This window comes from Oncorhynchus keta, chromosome 17 (genome assembly GCF_023373465.1).
Source record: "Oncorhynchus keta strain PuntledgeMale-10-30-2019 chromosome 17, Oket_V2, whole genome shotgun sequence".
NCBI classification, from domain to species: domain Eukaryota; kingdom Metazoa; phylum Chordata; class Actinopteri; order Salmoniformes; family Salmonidae; genus Oncorhynchus; species Oncorhynchus keta.
In genome coordinates, this window is record NC_068437.1 from 36925522 (window position 1) to 36941590 (window position 16069).

Below are 16069 nucleotides of genomic sequence, written 5' to 3' on the forward strand. Positions count from 1 at the left end.
CGTAACGTCATTTTTTTAAATTAAAAAAAGTCGACGATAAACTTTCACAAAACACTTCAAAATACTTTTGTAATGCAACTTTAGGTATTAGTAAATGTTAATAAGCGATCAAATTGATCACGAGGCGATGTATATTCTATAGCTGTACGTCTGGAAATAATGTCCAGGTAATCTCAACCAAAATATCCGGTCGGAGACCTGAAGAAATGGGCTGTCTCTTGTTCGTTTGACCAAGAAACAAAGCCTAGGCAAATGACAAGACTGTTGACATCGTGTGGAAGCTGTAGGTATTGCAACCTCGGCCCCATTTAATGCGGTTCACCTTTATCAATCGGTTGAAGTGGCGCATGGATATATTTTTCCATTTTCAGTGATCAGATTTTCCTGCACTTTTCGATGAAACGCACGTTCTGTTATAGTCACAGCCGTGATTTAACCAGTTTTATAAACGTCTGAGTGTTTTCTATCCACACATACTAATCATATGCATATACTATATTCCTGGCATGAGCAGCAGGGTGCTGAAATGTTGCACGATTTTTAACAGAATGTTCAAAAAAGTAGGGGGTAGGAGTAACAGGTTAAGGGGAAACATTTCAATGTCTTGGAATGGCCTAGTCAAAGCCCAGATCTCAATCCAATTGAGAATCTGTGGTTTAACTTAAAGATTGCTGTACACCAGCGGAACCCATCCAACTCAAAGGTGCTGGAGCAGTTTTGCCTTGAAGAATGAGCAAAAATCCCAGTGGCTAGATGTGCCAAGCTTCTAGAGACATGCCCCAAGACACTTGCAGCTGAAATTGCTGCAAAAGGTGGTTCTAACAAAGTATTGACTTTTTTTTTGGGGGGGGGTGAATAGTTATGCACGCTCAGTTTTTCAGTCTTATTTCATGTTTGTTTGTTTCACAATAAAAAATATTCATATTCAAAGTGGTAGGCATGTGGTGTAAATCAAATGATAAAAATCCCCCCAAAATCCATCTTAAAAATCCAGGTTGAAAGGCAACAAAATAGGACAAATGCCAAGGGGGTGAATACTTTCGCACACGCCACTGTAAGTTTCTGTCTCCATATGGTAAATATATCCAATGCTAAAACATCTACATTGAAATGGTATTAATGTTAATTTGCATATTTTTCTGTTAATTCCCGTTAATTCCCACGGTAAGTTTCCACCTCTGAATATTCCCCAAAATGTGCAACCCTACACACAGCACAGTGCTACAGATGTTTCGAGGGAGTGTGCAATTGGCATGCTGACTGCATAAATGTCTACCAGAGCAGTTGCCAGAGAATTGGATGTTAATTTCTCTACCATAAGCCGCCTCCAACGTCATTTTTGAGAATTTGGCAGTATGTCCAACCGGCCTCACAACCACAGGCCATGTGAAACCACACCAGCCCAAGACGTCCACATCCAGCTTCTTCACCTTCGGCATCATCTGAGACCAGCCACCAGGACAGCTGATAAAACTGTGTGTTTGCACATCCAAAGGATTTCTGCACAAACTGTCAGAAACCATCTCAGGGAAGCTTATCTTCGTGCTCTTCATCCTCACCAGGGTCTTGATCTGACTGCAGTTTGGGGCCGTAAACTACTTCCATGGGTAAATGCTCACCTTCGATGGCCACTGGCATGCTAGAGAAGTGTGATATTCACGGTTGAATCCCGGTTTCAACTGTACCAGGCAGATGGCAGACAGTGTGTATGGCTTTGTATGGGTGAGTGGTTTGCTGATGTCAACGTTGTGAACAGAGTACCCCATGGTGGCGATGGGGTTATGGTATTGGCAGGGATAAGCTACGGACAACAAACACAATTGCATATTATCGATGACAATTTGAATACACATAGATACTGTGACAAGATCCCGAGGCCAATTGTCGTGCCATTCAGCCGCCGCCATCACCTCATGTTTCAGCATGATAATGCACCGCCCCATGTCGCAAAGATCTGTACACAATTCCTGGAAGCGGAAAATGTCCCAGTTCTTCCATCGACTTGTACGATAGCGTCTTCCAGTTCCCACCAATATCCAGTAACTTCGCACAACCACTGAAGAGGAGGGGGACAATTTCCATAAACCACAGCCTGATCAACTCTGTGAAGGAGATGTGTCGTGCTGCATGAGGCAAATGGTGGTCACACTAGAAGCTGACTGGTTTTCTGATCCATACCCCTATGTTTTTTAAGGTATCTGTGACCAACAGATGCATATCTGTATTCCCAGTCATGTGGAATCTATAGATTAGGGGCTAAAGAATTTATTTCAATTGACTAAGTTCCTTCTATGAACTGAAACTTACTAAAATCTTTGACATTTGTGGATGTTGCATTTATATTTTTGTCCAGTGTCCAGTGTATAACCATGTCTAGTTAGATAACTTGCTTTGAAGTAGCCTACCTTATCCATTTGAATCATGTTTCATTGAATGAGTGAATCATTTTATGAAGACAAATCTATTTGGTTGTAATGTTGCAATATTTTATATCAAGGGTTGCAACCATCCTCCAGCATAGCTACTGGGTGTGCAGGCATTTTTTCAAGCCCTGGTCTAACTTACTTTTTCATGTAGGCTATAATAATAGTCATGAAGTCATGGAGAAGTCATGGAAAATAAGTATAAACCCTTAACAGTGAATAATCAGAGGTCTCTATAGCATAATACACTGCTCAAAAAATAAAGGGAACACTAAAATAACACATCCTAGATCTGAATTAATGAAATATTCTTATTAAATACTTTTTTCTTTACATAGTTGAATGTGCTGACAACAAAATCACACAAAAATGATCAATGGAAATCAAATTTATCAACACATGGAGGTTTGGATTTGGAGTGACACTCAAAATTAAAGTGGAAAACCACACTACAGGCTGATCCAACTTTGATGTAATGTCCTTAAAACAAGTCAAAATGAGGCTCAGTAGTGTGTGTGGCCTCCACGTGCCTGTATGACCTCCCTACAACGCCTGGGCATGCTCCTGATGAGGTGGCGGATGGTCTCCTCCCAGACCTGGACTAAAGCATCCGCCAACTCCTGGACAGGTGCAACGTGGCGTTGGTGGATGGAGCGAGACATGATGTCCCAGATGTGCTCAATTGGATTCAGGTCTGGGGAACGGGAGGGCCAGTCCATAGCATCAATGCCTTCCTCTTGCAGGAACTGCTGACACACTCCAGCCACATGAGGTCTAGAATTGTCTTGCATTAGGAGGAACCCAGGGCCAACCGCACCAGCATATGGTCTCACAAGGGGTCTCGGTACCTAATGGCAGTCAGGCTACCTCTGGCGAGCACATGGAGGGCTGTCCGGCCCACCAAAGAAATGCCACCCCACACCATGACTGACCCACCGCCAAACCGGTCATGCTGGAGGATGTTGCAGGCAGCAGAACGTTCTCCATGGTGTCTCCAGACTCTGTCACGTCTGTCACGTGCTCAGTGTGAACCTGCTTTCATCTGTGAAGAGCACAGGGCGCCAGTGGCGAATTTGTCAATCTTGGTGTTCTCTGGCAAATGCCAAATGTCCTGCACGGTGTTGGGCTGTAAGTACAACCCCCACCTGTGGACGTCGGGCCCTCATACCACCCTCGTGGAGTCTGTTTCTGACAGTTTGAGCAGACACATGCACATTTGTGGCCTGCTGGAGGTCATTTTGCAGGGCTCTGGCAGTGCTCCTCCTGCTCCTCTTTGCACAAAGGCGGAGGTAGCGGTCCTGCTGCTGGGTTGTTGCCCTCCTACGGCCTCCTCCACGTCTCCTGATGTACTGGCCTGTCTCCTGGTAGCGCCTCCATGCTCTGGACACTACGCTGACAGACACAGCAAACCTTCTTGCCACAGCTCACATTGATGTGTCATCCTGGATGAGCTGCACTACCTGAGCCACTTGTGTGGGTTGTAGACTCCGTCCCATGCTACCACTAGAGTGAAAGCACCGCCAGCATTCAAAAGTGATCAAAACATCAGCCAGGAAGCATAGGAACTGAGAAGTGGTCTGTGGTCACCACCTGCAGAACCACTCCTTTATTAGGGGTGTCTTGCTAATTGCCTATTTCCACCTGTTGTCTATTCCATTTGCACAAGAGCATGTGAAATTTATTGTCAATCAGTGTTGCTTCCTAAGTAGACAGTTTGATTTCACAGAAGTGTGATTGACTTGGAGTTATATTGTGTTGTTTATGTGTTCCCTTTATTTTGTTGAGCAGTGTATCATTTGTGAATTTCGGTGAACATCGTCTAATGGACCGACTTGGAAAAAGACAGCTCCTGCACTTCTTTCATCCCAAGTCAAGCACTAGCTGAGAGAGAACTTGGGTAAATACAATGGCACAATATCACTTGACATTTCGACTGACAGTTTAAAAAAAATAGGATAATTTATCCTATAAAAAATAAGATAACAGTCCATTACATAAATAAAGAGTGTGTGTTATCCACCAAGGAGCTCAAAACTGCAGATAACACACGGCCAGCTATTGTGAGAGAGTACTTGTTGATTTCCTCTATCGCTTCAAGCGGCCTACTGTCCACTTGGTAATTGTGTGGTTCCAAAGGATATAGAGTCAACTACAGATGGATTTATAGTTTCAGAGAGAAGCCAGCTGCACAGCAATTTGAAGAAATCCAGTGATGAATGACTGCTTTTGAAGTTGTTTTAGTATATTTATTTGTTGACTAATTTTACAAGACTGATTTGCATTGTCAATGTGCCGCATTGCGAAAATAAAAATATGTTGTTAATTCATTGCATGGTTTCTTTTTAGCCAAATGTTGAATAGACATGCAGACAATTTAATTAATGCAGGAAAAGAGGAATAATAGACTGTCTGTGGTCGTAAAAACAATTAGGCTAAATAAATTGCTGTTATTTTGTTGGGTAATGGATTGGCTGTCGGAACTCATTAAGAGGCGGCTTCCATCTTCAATATCATTCATTCAGAAGGTTAAACCCATAGGTCTTAGGACTGTAGTAAATTAAATTATAAGGGCACAAGGCGAGACCCAAATGCAGACACAGTAGAGCTCTGATATTTATTATAAAAAAAGGAGTAGGCAAAGGAAAGTCGGGGTCAGGCGAGAGTTCATAAACCAGGTAGGAATCCAAACAGTACCAGACGATAGGCAGTTTCGAGGTCAGGTCAGGCAGGGGTCAGAAACCAGATCTGAGTCCAAAAACAGTACAAGGGCTTAGGCAGGCTGGTGGTCAGAACAGGCAGAGTGGTCAGGCAGGCGGGTTCGGAGTCAGGACAGGCAAGGATCCAGGAGGACTAGAAACAAACTGGGACTGGAAAAAATAGGAGCAAGGAAAACACTGGTTGACTTGGCAAACGAACTGACGCGGACAAACTGGCACAGAGAGACAGGGATATATACACCGGGGATAATAAGCGACACCTGGAGGGGGTGGAGACCATCACAAGGACAGGTGAACCAGATCATGATGTGACAGAAATATATCACCAAGTAAATGTTTCATTAGGTTAAAGTAATCCATGCCTTCTGGGAATGTTATAAAGTTCCAAAATAATGAGAGGAATTAGAAAATTGTCCGTCAGAAGTATTCAAATCAAATCAAATCAAATTTATTTATATAGCCCTTCGTACATCAGCTGATATCTCAAAGTGCTGTACAGAAACCCAGCCTAAAACCCCAAACAGCAAACAATGCAGGTGTAAAAGCACGGTGGCTAGGAAAAACTCCCTAGAAAGGCCAAAACCTAGGAAGAAACCTAGAGAGGAACCGGGCTATGTGGGGTGGCCAGTCCTCTTCTGGCTGTGCCGGGTAGAGATTATAACAGAACATGACCAAGATGTTCAAATGTTCATAAATGACCAGCATGGTCGAATAATAATAAGGCAGAACAGTTGAAACTGGAGCAGCAGCAGTCAGGTGGAATGGGGACAGCAAGGAGCCATCATGTCAGGCAGTCCCGGGGCACCGTCCCAGGGCCCAGGTCCTCCGAGAGAGAGAGAAAGAAAGAGAGAATCAGAGAGAGCATATGTGGGGTGGCCAGTCCTCTTTTGGCTGTGCCGGGTGGAGATTATAACAGAACGTGGCCAAGATGTTCAAATGTTCATAAATGACCCAGCATGGTTGAATAATAGTAAGGCAGAACAGTTGAAACTGGAGCAGGAGCATGGCCAGGTGGACTGGGGACAGCAAGGAGTCCTCATGTCAGGTAGTCCTGGGACATGGTCCTAGGGCCCAGGCCAGTTGAAACTGGAGCAGCAGCATGGCCAGGTGGACTGGGGACAGCAAGGAGTCATCATGTCAGGTAGTCCTGGGGCATGGTCCTAGGGCTCAGGTCCTCCGAGAGAGAGAAAGAAAGAGAGAAGGAGAGAATTAGAGAACGCACACTTAGATTCACACAGGACACCGAATAGGACAGGAGAAGTACTCCAGATATAACAAACTGACCCTAGCCCCCCGACACATAAACTACTGCAGCATAAATACTGGAGGCTGAGACAGGAGGGGTCAGGAGACACTGTGGCCCCATCCGAGGACACCCCGGACAGGGCCAAACAGGAAGGATATAACCCCACCCACTTTGCCAAAGCACAGCCCCCACACCACTAGAGGGATATCTTCAACCACCAACTCACCATCCTGAGACAAGGCCGAGTATAGCCCACAAAGATCTCCGCCACGGTACAACCCAAGGGGGGCAACCCAGACAGGCCGACCACAACAGTGAATCAACCCACCCAGGTGACGCACCCCCAGGGACGGCACGAGAGAGCCCCAGCAAGCCAGTGACTCAGCCCCGTAACAGGGTTAGAGGCAGAGAATCCCAGTGGAAAGGGGAACCGGCCAGGCAGAGACAGCAAGGGCGGTTCGTTGCTCCAGAGCCTTTCCGTTCACCTTCCCACTCCTGGGCCAGACTACACTCAATCATATGACCCACTGAAGAGATGAGTCTTCAGTAAAGACTTAAAGGTTGAGACCGAGTTTGCGTCTCTGACATGGGTAGGCAGACCGTTCCATAAAAATGGAGCTCTATAGGAGAAAGCCCTGCCTCCAGCTGTTTGCTTAGAAATTCTAGGGACAATTAGGAGGCCTGCGTCTTGTGACCGTAGCGTACGTGTAGGTATGTACGGCAGGACCAAATCAGAGAGGTAGGTAGGAGCAAGCCCATGTAATGCTTTGTAGGTTAGCAGTAAAACCTTGAAATCAGCCCTTGCTTTGACAGGAAGCCAGTGTAGAGAGGCTAGCACTGGAGTAATATGATCAAATTTTTTGGTTCTAGTCAGGATTCTAGCAGCCGTATTTAGCACTAACTTAAGTTTATTTAGTGCTTTATCCGGGTAGCCGGAAAATAGAGCATTGCAGTAGTCTAACCTAGAAGTGACAAAAGCATGGATTAATTTTTCTGCATCATTTTTGGACAGAAAGTTTCTGATTTTTGCAATGTTACGTAGATGGAAAAAAGCTGTCCTCGAAATGGTCTTGATATGTTCTTCAAAAGAGAGATCAGGGTCCAGAGTAACGCCGAGGTCCTTCACAGTTTTATTTGAGACGACTGTACAACCATTAAGATTAATTGTCAGATTCAACAGAAGATCTCTTTGTTTCTTGGGACCTAGAACAAGCATCTCTGTTTTGTCCGAGTTTAATAGTAGAAAGTTTGCAGCCATCCACTTCCTTATGTCTGAAACACATGCTTCTAGCGAGGGCAATTTTGGGGCTTCACCATGTTTCATTGAAATGTACAGCTGTGTGTCATCCGCATAGCAGTGAAAGTTTACATTATGTTTTCGAATAACATCCCCAAGAGGTAAAATATATAGTGAAAACAATAGTGGTCCTAAAACAGAACCTTGAGGAACACCGAAATGTACAGTTGATTTGTCAGAGGACAAACCATTCACAGAGACAAACTGATATCTTTCCGACAGATAAGACCTAAACCAGGCCAGAACATGTCCGTGTAGACCAATTTGGGTTTCCAATCTCTCCAAAAGAATGTGGTGATCGATGGTATCAAAAGCAGCACTAAGGTCTAGGAGCACGAGGACAGATGCAGAGCCTCGGTCCGATGCCATTAAAATGTCATTTACCACCTTCACAAGTGCCGTCTCAGTGCTATGATGGGGTCTAAAACCAGACTGAAGCATTTCGTATACATTGTTTGTCTTCAGGAAGGCAGTGAGTTGCTGCGCAACAGCCTTCTCTAAAATCTTTGAGAGGAATGGAAGATTCGATATAGGCCGATAGTTTTTATATTTTCTGGGTCAAGGTTTGGCTTTTTCAAGAGAGGCTTTATTACTGCCACTTTTAGTGAGTTTGGTACACATCCAGTGGATAGAGAGCCGTTTATTATGTTCAACATAGGAGGGCCAAGCACAGGAAGCAGCTCTTTCAGTAGTTTAGTTGGAATAGGGTCCAGTATACAGCTTGAAGGTTTAGAGGCCATGATTATTTTCATCATTGTGTCAAGAGATATAGTACTAAAACACTTGAGCGTCTCTCTTGATCCTAGGTCCTGGCAGAGTTGTGCAGACTCAGGACAACTGAGGTTTACATGGTAAATTAAACTTTAAAGCTGTCTCTGCATATTTCAAGACATAGCATATAAGGGTGCAGTGAGATACACTGTGGGTTGGACGATACTTTTCTTGTCAATCATATTTAAAAAATGTAATAAATGGAAATCACCCATTGTCCGCCTTTTTAAATGCTTTATTATTGAAATGTTAAGTGTTTGGGCGACGGAGAGACAAATTGGTGCAGTTTGAGGCCATGTGGCAGAGAATAATATGGGCGAGATGGGGTGTGAGCAGGAGGGTCTGGGCAGTTGTGATGTAGTTGTCGTTTGTATGATTGTATTTTTTATTGTCTAAAAAATATATTTATTTTTATTTAAAAAAATTATTTTATATATTTAAAAAATCATAAAATGAAGGAAAAATTACAAGCTTCCAAAATGCATCTGATTATTCATTATTAATAAGATGTATTTGACGATCAGAAATGTTGGTACTTACTGTATTTATTTTGATCCAAAGCCACAAATGAGTGAGGACTGAGTTTTCCGCTGACAAATATAACGTTATGCTAAATAGGCCGAGCCTAAATTAATATACAGTATGAAATAGCCTAAATAAACTAGTACATTTCATAAATATATTAAATAGCACAGGTCTTGAACATATGGTCAACCTTTTTTCCCTCCCTATCCTCACTGGAGTCTCTTTCATTCAGTTTCTTCTTCACATCAGCAAAGAAGGACTCTGTGTTTCAGAAACTCACTTCATAGTGAGGAGCTATCAGTCTTTCACACTGTGGTAAATAAAGCCAGTTTGTTATTTAGAATTCTTTCATTCTGTTTTTAGAGGTAGAGAAACCAAAAGCATGATCAGCTTTCTAACTCCACCTTGTGATTGTGTGGTGCAATGACAGAATGATGCAATTTACCACAATCTACCCCAAACTACTGCGGCAGAAACTCAAAACCTTTAATTGAGGAACCACTGGAGATCATTTCGTTGCAGGCTAGAGTGTACAAGGCGTTATTGAATGTGTCATGTGATGTCTGTCTGTGTCGCTTTCACCTCAAATTTTTCTCTCAACCTTTGTGCACCTACGTTATAAACTTTCATTCATAGGTTGTAGCAACATCATAATGGGTACAGGGAAAATTTGAGTATAATGTAGTAGCCTAAACCTATTAATGTTACATTGTCATTCATATTCCATTCACTAATTCAATCATCCAATATGCTGTGATAGAATTAAAAAAAAACTCCTCATCTTAAACGGCACTGACAGCCACTGCTGAATAAAGAAAAGGGATACCTAGTCAGTTGCACAACTTAGTGCATTCAACCGAAATGTGTCTTCTGCATTTAACCTAACCCCTCTCAATCAGAGAAGTGCATGGGGCTGACTTAATCGATGTCCATGTCATTGGCGTCTGGGAGCAGTTGTTGATGGGGATTAACTGACTTGCTCAAGTGCAGAATGGCAGATTTTTCCACCTTGCCGGCTCGGGAATTGGAACCAGCGACCTTTCGGTTACTGGCCCAATGCTCTTAAGTTAGATTCTCTGTCAATGTATATCTGTCTGTAGGGGACTCATGGAGATTTTTACAGTTTTCTACAGGCTTTTTATGGTTTATTATCATTTAGTAGTAACATAGCTGAGAATGTCTATAGAATGACGGAATCTCATTCTGATTTATATCTTGGCGAGAGCTATTGACTTCAAAGCCAAACTGAACACATGCGTTACGATAATATAATAGTGTTTATTGTTGTCAGATTGCTCACAGCACAGCATATGACACATCTCCCTTGGCTCGAAATCACGATACGACAGTTTACATTTAGGTAGGCCACCCAATTCAAGTGGGTAATTGGAGGACTTGATGGAATATTAATGTGTACTTTATTATCTCGTCTTCAGAGAGTTAGGCTTAGTCTCTAGCTTATAGCAGCCATTCTGTCAGACATGGTTTAGCCAGATATGCTGTGCCATTATGCCTTATCCATTGAATCAAGAATAATAACCTACTGATAGGCAATGGAAGAATGGCTCTGTAGAACAGATGGTTGTGGTGGTAGCAGCAGAGAAGGCATACAGGCAATGATTCGAGTTGCCATGTGAACTGTATTCCGTGCCTAATAGTATCTGCCGAATCCCGTCAACATATTTTGATGAGACACCCAATCTTGATCAATAATGATATCTCCAGTCTCCACTCAGAAAGCCACGTTAGCCAGACTCTGAAGTAAGTGCTCATACTGCGTAGTCTTATTTTGATTAGACAATAGCTCCCTGCCATTAAGGATCCATATTAGCTAAGCAGTTATAAATCATTTCATCCTTCTCTCTGTGTGTGTGATTGCTTCCACATGTCCAGGATGCTGGGGTTCAGTAGGCTCCATCCGTGGGCTAAACACACACATGAATGCATGTGCACACACACAATACAGAGCTCCACCAGTAATGCATCTTTGAAGCTGGGAGGCTCTAATGGGGTTAGACAGGACTGGCCTCTCCTGGACGCACCCAGAGAGGGAAGAGAGCAGCCTGTTGATTAGGACGGATAATGTGAGCACTCTTGCTGAGGTAGAGGGGGAGATAGAGGGGTGTGTGGAAGGGGGGGGGGAGTGCATTGGGGTAGACCCCTTAGTGGGGGTGAATGTGAATGGTGCTGAGGGAATATTTGTAGCAGCTTTTGGATCGCCTTGTCTGGAACCCACCGAGGATAAAGCTGTATGGGGAAATAACGCTGATGCAAGGCGGATGCATTTGACAGATGATTACAGCTGGGAAAACACGTGTGTGTATCTACACGTAAACATACTCAACACACACACACACACAACGCATGTGCAAAGATGCATGCACAAACACTAACACACATACACAGAATATGACTCAGCGGTCATATCAAATTCCATATCATATGCGCATAATGTGTGTGACTATACTAGTTGGCTTCTTGTATGACTCAATGTCTCTTTGTGGATCCAAGCAAAGTATTCAAATGTGTGAATTCATGTATAGGATGTCTCAGATGGGGAGGATAGTGTGACTGAATGGTAACTTTACCCACGAAGCCAAGCCAGGTGGAGGTTCTTAGAGACAGGATATGTTGGATATGTCCATAATAGGACCTGGAGAGCTGGCCCTTAATCGTACTACCACAGGTGGAGTCTACATCTACACAAGTGATCTTCAGTGTTGGGAAAGGATACGAAGATGATTAAACCAGCTGTGAGCTTCAACAGTATGAAAACACTGAAAAACAGTTTCAGCGCCACAGCCATTTTCCACTGAAAATTATGGAACATATTATGATGATTAAATGACAGACGAGGTTTTGGCAGACTGATCGGGTTTGACAGTGGTGGTAAGCAGAAGCTCTCAGTGTCAGACTAGGCATCCTGAGGTTCGAAGCCAGCGGCGTCAGTGGTAAGGAAGCCCCTCTTCAGAAGAGGAGTGAGGGAAAGAGTGGGGAGAAAGAAGAAGAGAACCACTGGGAATATGATTTGAATCACCATATTTTGACTTGTGGTGTCTTTCTTTGGATAGAGTGGATCCTTTTTGTCCAAATATAGTCTTGAATATCCCGAGTTAAGTTTGAGACTATTGGAACGGATGCTTCAGCTTAAGGTGGATGGAAAATGTTAAACCTTGTGGAGGCGAAAAATGTCCTTTTTTAGCAATGGAATGATCAGCACACAATGCAGAGATAAGGTGTTTGTGTTTTTTCACATTCGGAAGAGGGGGAGTGGTTTGCTGTTAACATTAGGAGCGGCTCAAAGAGGGATTACTTCCAGAATCACCACTTTTAGTAATAATTTTTGTGTCTGTTTTTTTCTTCCCCTCCCCAATTTAGAACCAGAACACTTGTTGGCCCTGCTTTCTGTTTTGCCTGTTACTAGTTTAGAGAGGTTACATTTTTAACCTTGAGAATATCACATACATTTTTGTTTGCAGCAAGCGCCAAAGTTTTCTTTCAATAAATGTCAGTTTTCCTTCCCAGATAGCATTGCTATGTAATTATGCTGCCAAACAGCAGAGACAAGTGTTTGAACAATCCCCTCCATCTCCCAGAAAAGATTGAGTTTGGTTTCTTGGGTGCGAAAAGACCATGAAAGTGTAGGGTTCTCTACATTTCCCTCTCAATGGACAACCGTGGGTTTTCAGGGTGCAATATACATAAGTGGAGGCTGCTGAGTGGAGGATGGCTCATAGTAATGCCTGGAATGGAGTCAATGGAATGGTATCAGCCACTTGGAAACCACTTGTTTGATACCATTCCATTGACTCCATTCCAGCCTTTATTATGAGCCGTCGTCCCCTCGTCAGCCTCCACTGATATACATGACATCGGCCTATGATCTTTCTTCACTGCTTGATAAGAAACAAGTCAAATCAAATGTATTCATCACATACACAGTTTACAGCCGGTATAAAAGGTGCAGTAAAATTCTCGTGCTAGCTCCCGCAACAATGCAGTACATTAATCAATAATCAATAGTATATATTAGAACAGCAGCGGGGGGTGTAGAGTAGTGTGTAGTATAACCATTGGATGTGTGGGTAGTCGGTGCAAATACTTTTCTAAGGTCCATATAGTCTCTGCGGTGTATTGATAGAGTTTCAGTTACCTACTATTTGGCAGCGACTGTGGATCTGATGTGATCATGATCCTGTCATCTGTCCTGTCATCTGTGTTAAATCTGATGTTAAGCCATGTCAGCTGCCTGCTGCCTGGTCTGCTTGTTACAGAACCCTCTCCTTGCAAGAATTTGATCAGAGGGTGGCTTATAGTCTGCAGCAGGCCACTGACCCCTAGGAGACACCACACTGTTCCCTGTGGGACCCCATCACTCACTCCTCTTCCAGCCGAGCCAAGCCCATCTGCTCAAGATTCAAACCATGCGAAGGAAACAGTAACCAGATAACACGCCTTAGATCTTTTGCAGAACAAAGTTCAAACTGTATGTGCATCATGTGGGATTGGTGATATTTGTTTGAGGAGGATGGTATAGGGTAGTAGTGGGTGCAGATGGGAGGATGGGGTGCCAGGCTGCCTAGAGGTTAGAGAAAGGAGCCATGGAATCCCATAACCAATGGGGAAAAAATATTGGGGAGTGAGCCCTTCTTCTTAGTGTTGGTCTTCACAAACAATTGAGCACAGCTCAGTGATGGATGTGGACATGCAAACACTGCCTACCACATAAACACACATGTTTAATAGCTATTGTGATGGCTGTCATACTGTGGTGTTTGCGGTTCAAAACATACAAAAACATGGAGATGGTGCTGTAATAAAGTGTCAGTACGGGTCCCTTTACAACACAGATTATGGTCCATCTACAATATAACTTCTCTCAGCACACAGAACCAAATCTCCCATGTGCGCTGGCTGCTGGACAACATTTTAATTTTAAGGCTGTCATAACAGACTACGTACGGTATTATAGACATTATGACAATCAGATGTGAGCAACAGTAGAGAAGCAGAACTGTACAACATGGCAGCCTAGAGAGCAGAGATTCTATAGTAGAGTCGAGTCCACCTTCTCCTCAATGTGTGTTCCTTCCACCTGTTAGCCATCAGAACCGTGTGCTTCTCGTTGATCAGGTTTGACTGTTGGCACACATAGATGCTGCTGTCAACAGACCCCAAACAGTACCCCCCGTGAACAGCGGAACACGTTGACTGCATTATACCGAGCCCCACTTTTTTGTTTTCCCACGGCATTTATGTCCCATTCTCATTTCAATTATTTGTGCATCGGGGATGTACATCGTCACAGATCCCTCCCCTATAATTTTTTTTCATTGACAACCTTGATAAAGATGAGCAAAAATGACTGTATAAAAGAAATAATTCAAATACTGAGCTATATTGTACTCCAAAAAAATGTATCGGAAATTATATTATTTTATATTAATACAATTGCTCAGAGAAAGACTTTGTTTATCAAGTATTTTTTTTCTCAAAAGGGTAGGGCTCAAAATTATTGACACCCCTGTTTTCAATACCTTTCAATACCACACCTGGCGAGGATAACTGCACTGAGATGTTTTCTAAAATGTTTTATGTGATTGGAGAACACATTGGGAAGTATCTTAGACCACTCCTCCATACATCCTCTTGTTTTGCAAAAAGATCCACTTGTAGCCAAGTTTAATACTCCTGGCAGAAGCAACCAGGTTTTTGGCTCAACTGTCCTGGTACTGTGTAAAGTTCATGATGCCTTGACCTTAACAAAGGCATCATGTGGAAGCAAAATAGCTAGATCCACCACCATTTGTTACAGTGGGATTGGGTTTGGAATCTGCATATTCATATTTATTTCACAGCAAAACCCACCACTGGTATGTGTGGCCAAAGAGCTCTATTTTAATGTCATCCAACAAATCTAATGCCTGGAGTTTGCTATACGGCATTAGCACATGGGCTGGAACCGGTGCTCTGGTCAGATTATATGAAAATAGAGCTCTTTGGCCACGCACACCAGTGGTGGGTTTGTCTTCAAAAGAAAGATACACTATCGTTCAAAAGTTTGGGGTCACTTAGAAATGTCCTTGTTTTTGAAAGAAAAGCAAATTTTTTGTCCATTAAAATAACATCAAATTGATCAGAAATACAATGTAGGCATTGTTAATGTTGTAAATTACTCTTGTAGCTGGAAACGGCTGATTTTTGATGGAATATCTACATAGGCGTACAGAGGCCCATTATCAGTAAACATCACTCCTGTGTTCCAATGACACGTTGTGTTAGCTAATCCAAGTTTATAATTTTAAAAGGCTGATTGATCATTAGAAAACACTTATGCAATAATAGACTACAGTATTATAGACATTATGACAATCAGGCTAAGGCATAAGAGGGTGAGAACGATACTGGATGGGTGTACACAAAGAAGAGCTCTCCAGTAGGTGTACCAAAACATTCAAGGGCCATTTTCTCAAAAGTTTATCAACTTTCAAAGCAGAATTACTTTCCCATTGTTCCTCAACTGTAACGTATGATATAGTCTCTTTTTTTTCTCCAAATGTTACTATATAAGACTGAATCAAGCCGGTCAGTCACATATGGGCATTCACTTGTAACTCTCTCAGTTCTCACCTTGCCAAACTCTCGGTCATTAATGATATACACTACATGACAAAAAGTATGTGGACACCTGCTCGTCAAACATCACATTCCAAAATTAATATGGAGTGTGTCCCCCCTTTACTACTATAACAGCCACTCTTCTGGAAAGGCTTTCCACTAGATGTTGGAACATTGCTGTGGGTTCTTGCTTCCATTCAGCCACGAGCGTTAGTGAGGTTGGGCACTGATCTTGGGCGATTAGGCCTGTTTCGCAGTTGGCGTTCCAATTAATCCCATATGTGTTTGATGGGGTTGAGGTCAGGGTTCTGTGCAGGCCAGTCAAGTTCTTCCATACTGATCTCAACAACCCATTTCTGTATGTACCTTGCTTTGTTGACAGGGGCATTGTCATGCTGAAACCGGAAAATGTTGCCACATTTTGGAAGCACAGAATTGTCTAGAATGTCACTTTATGCTGTAGCGTTAAAAT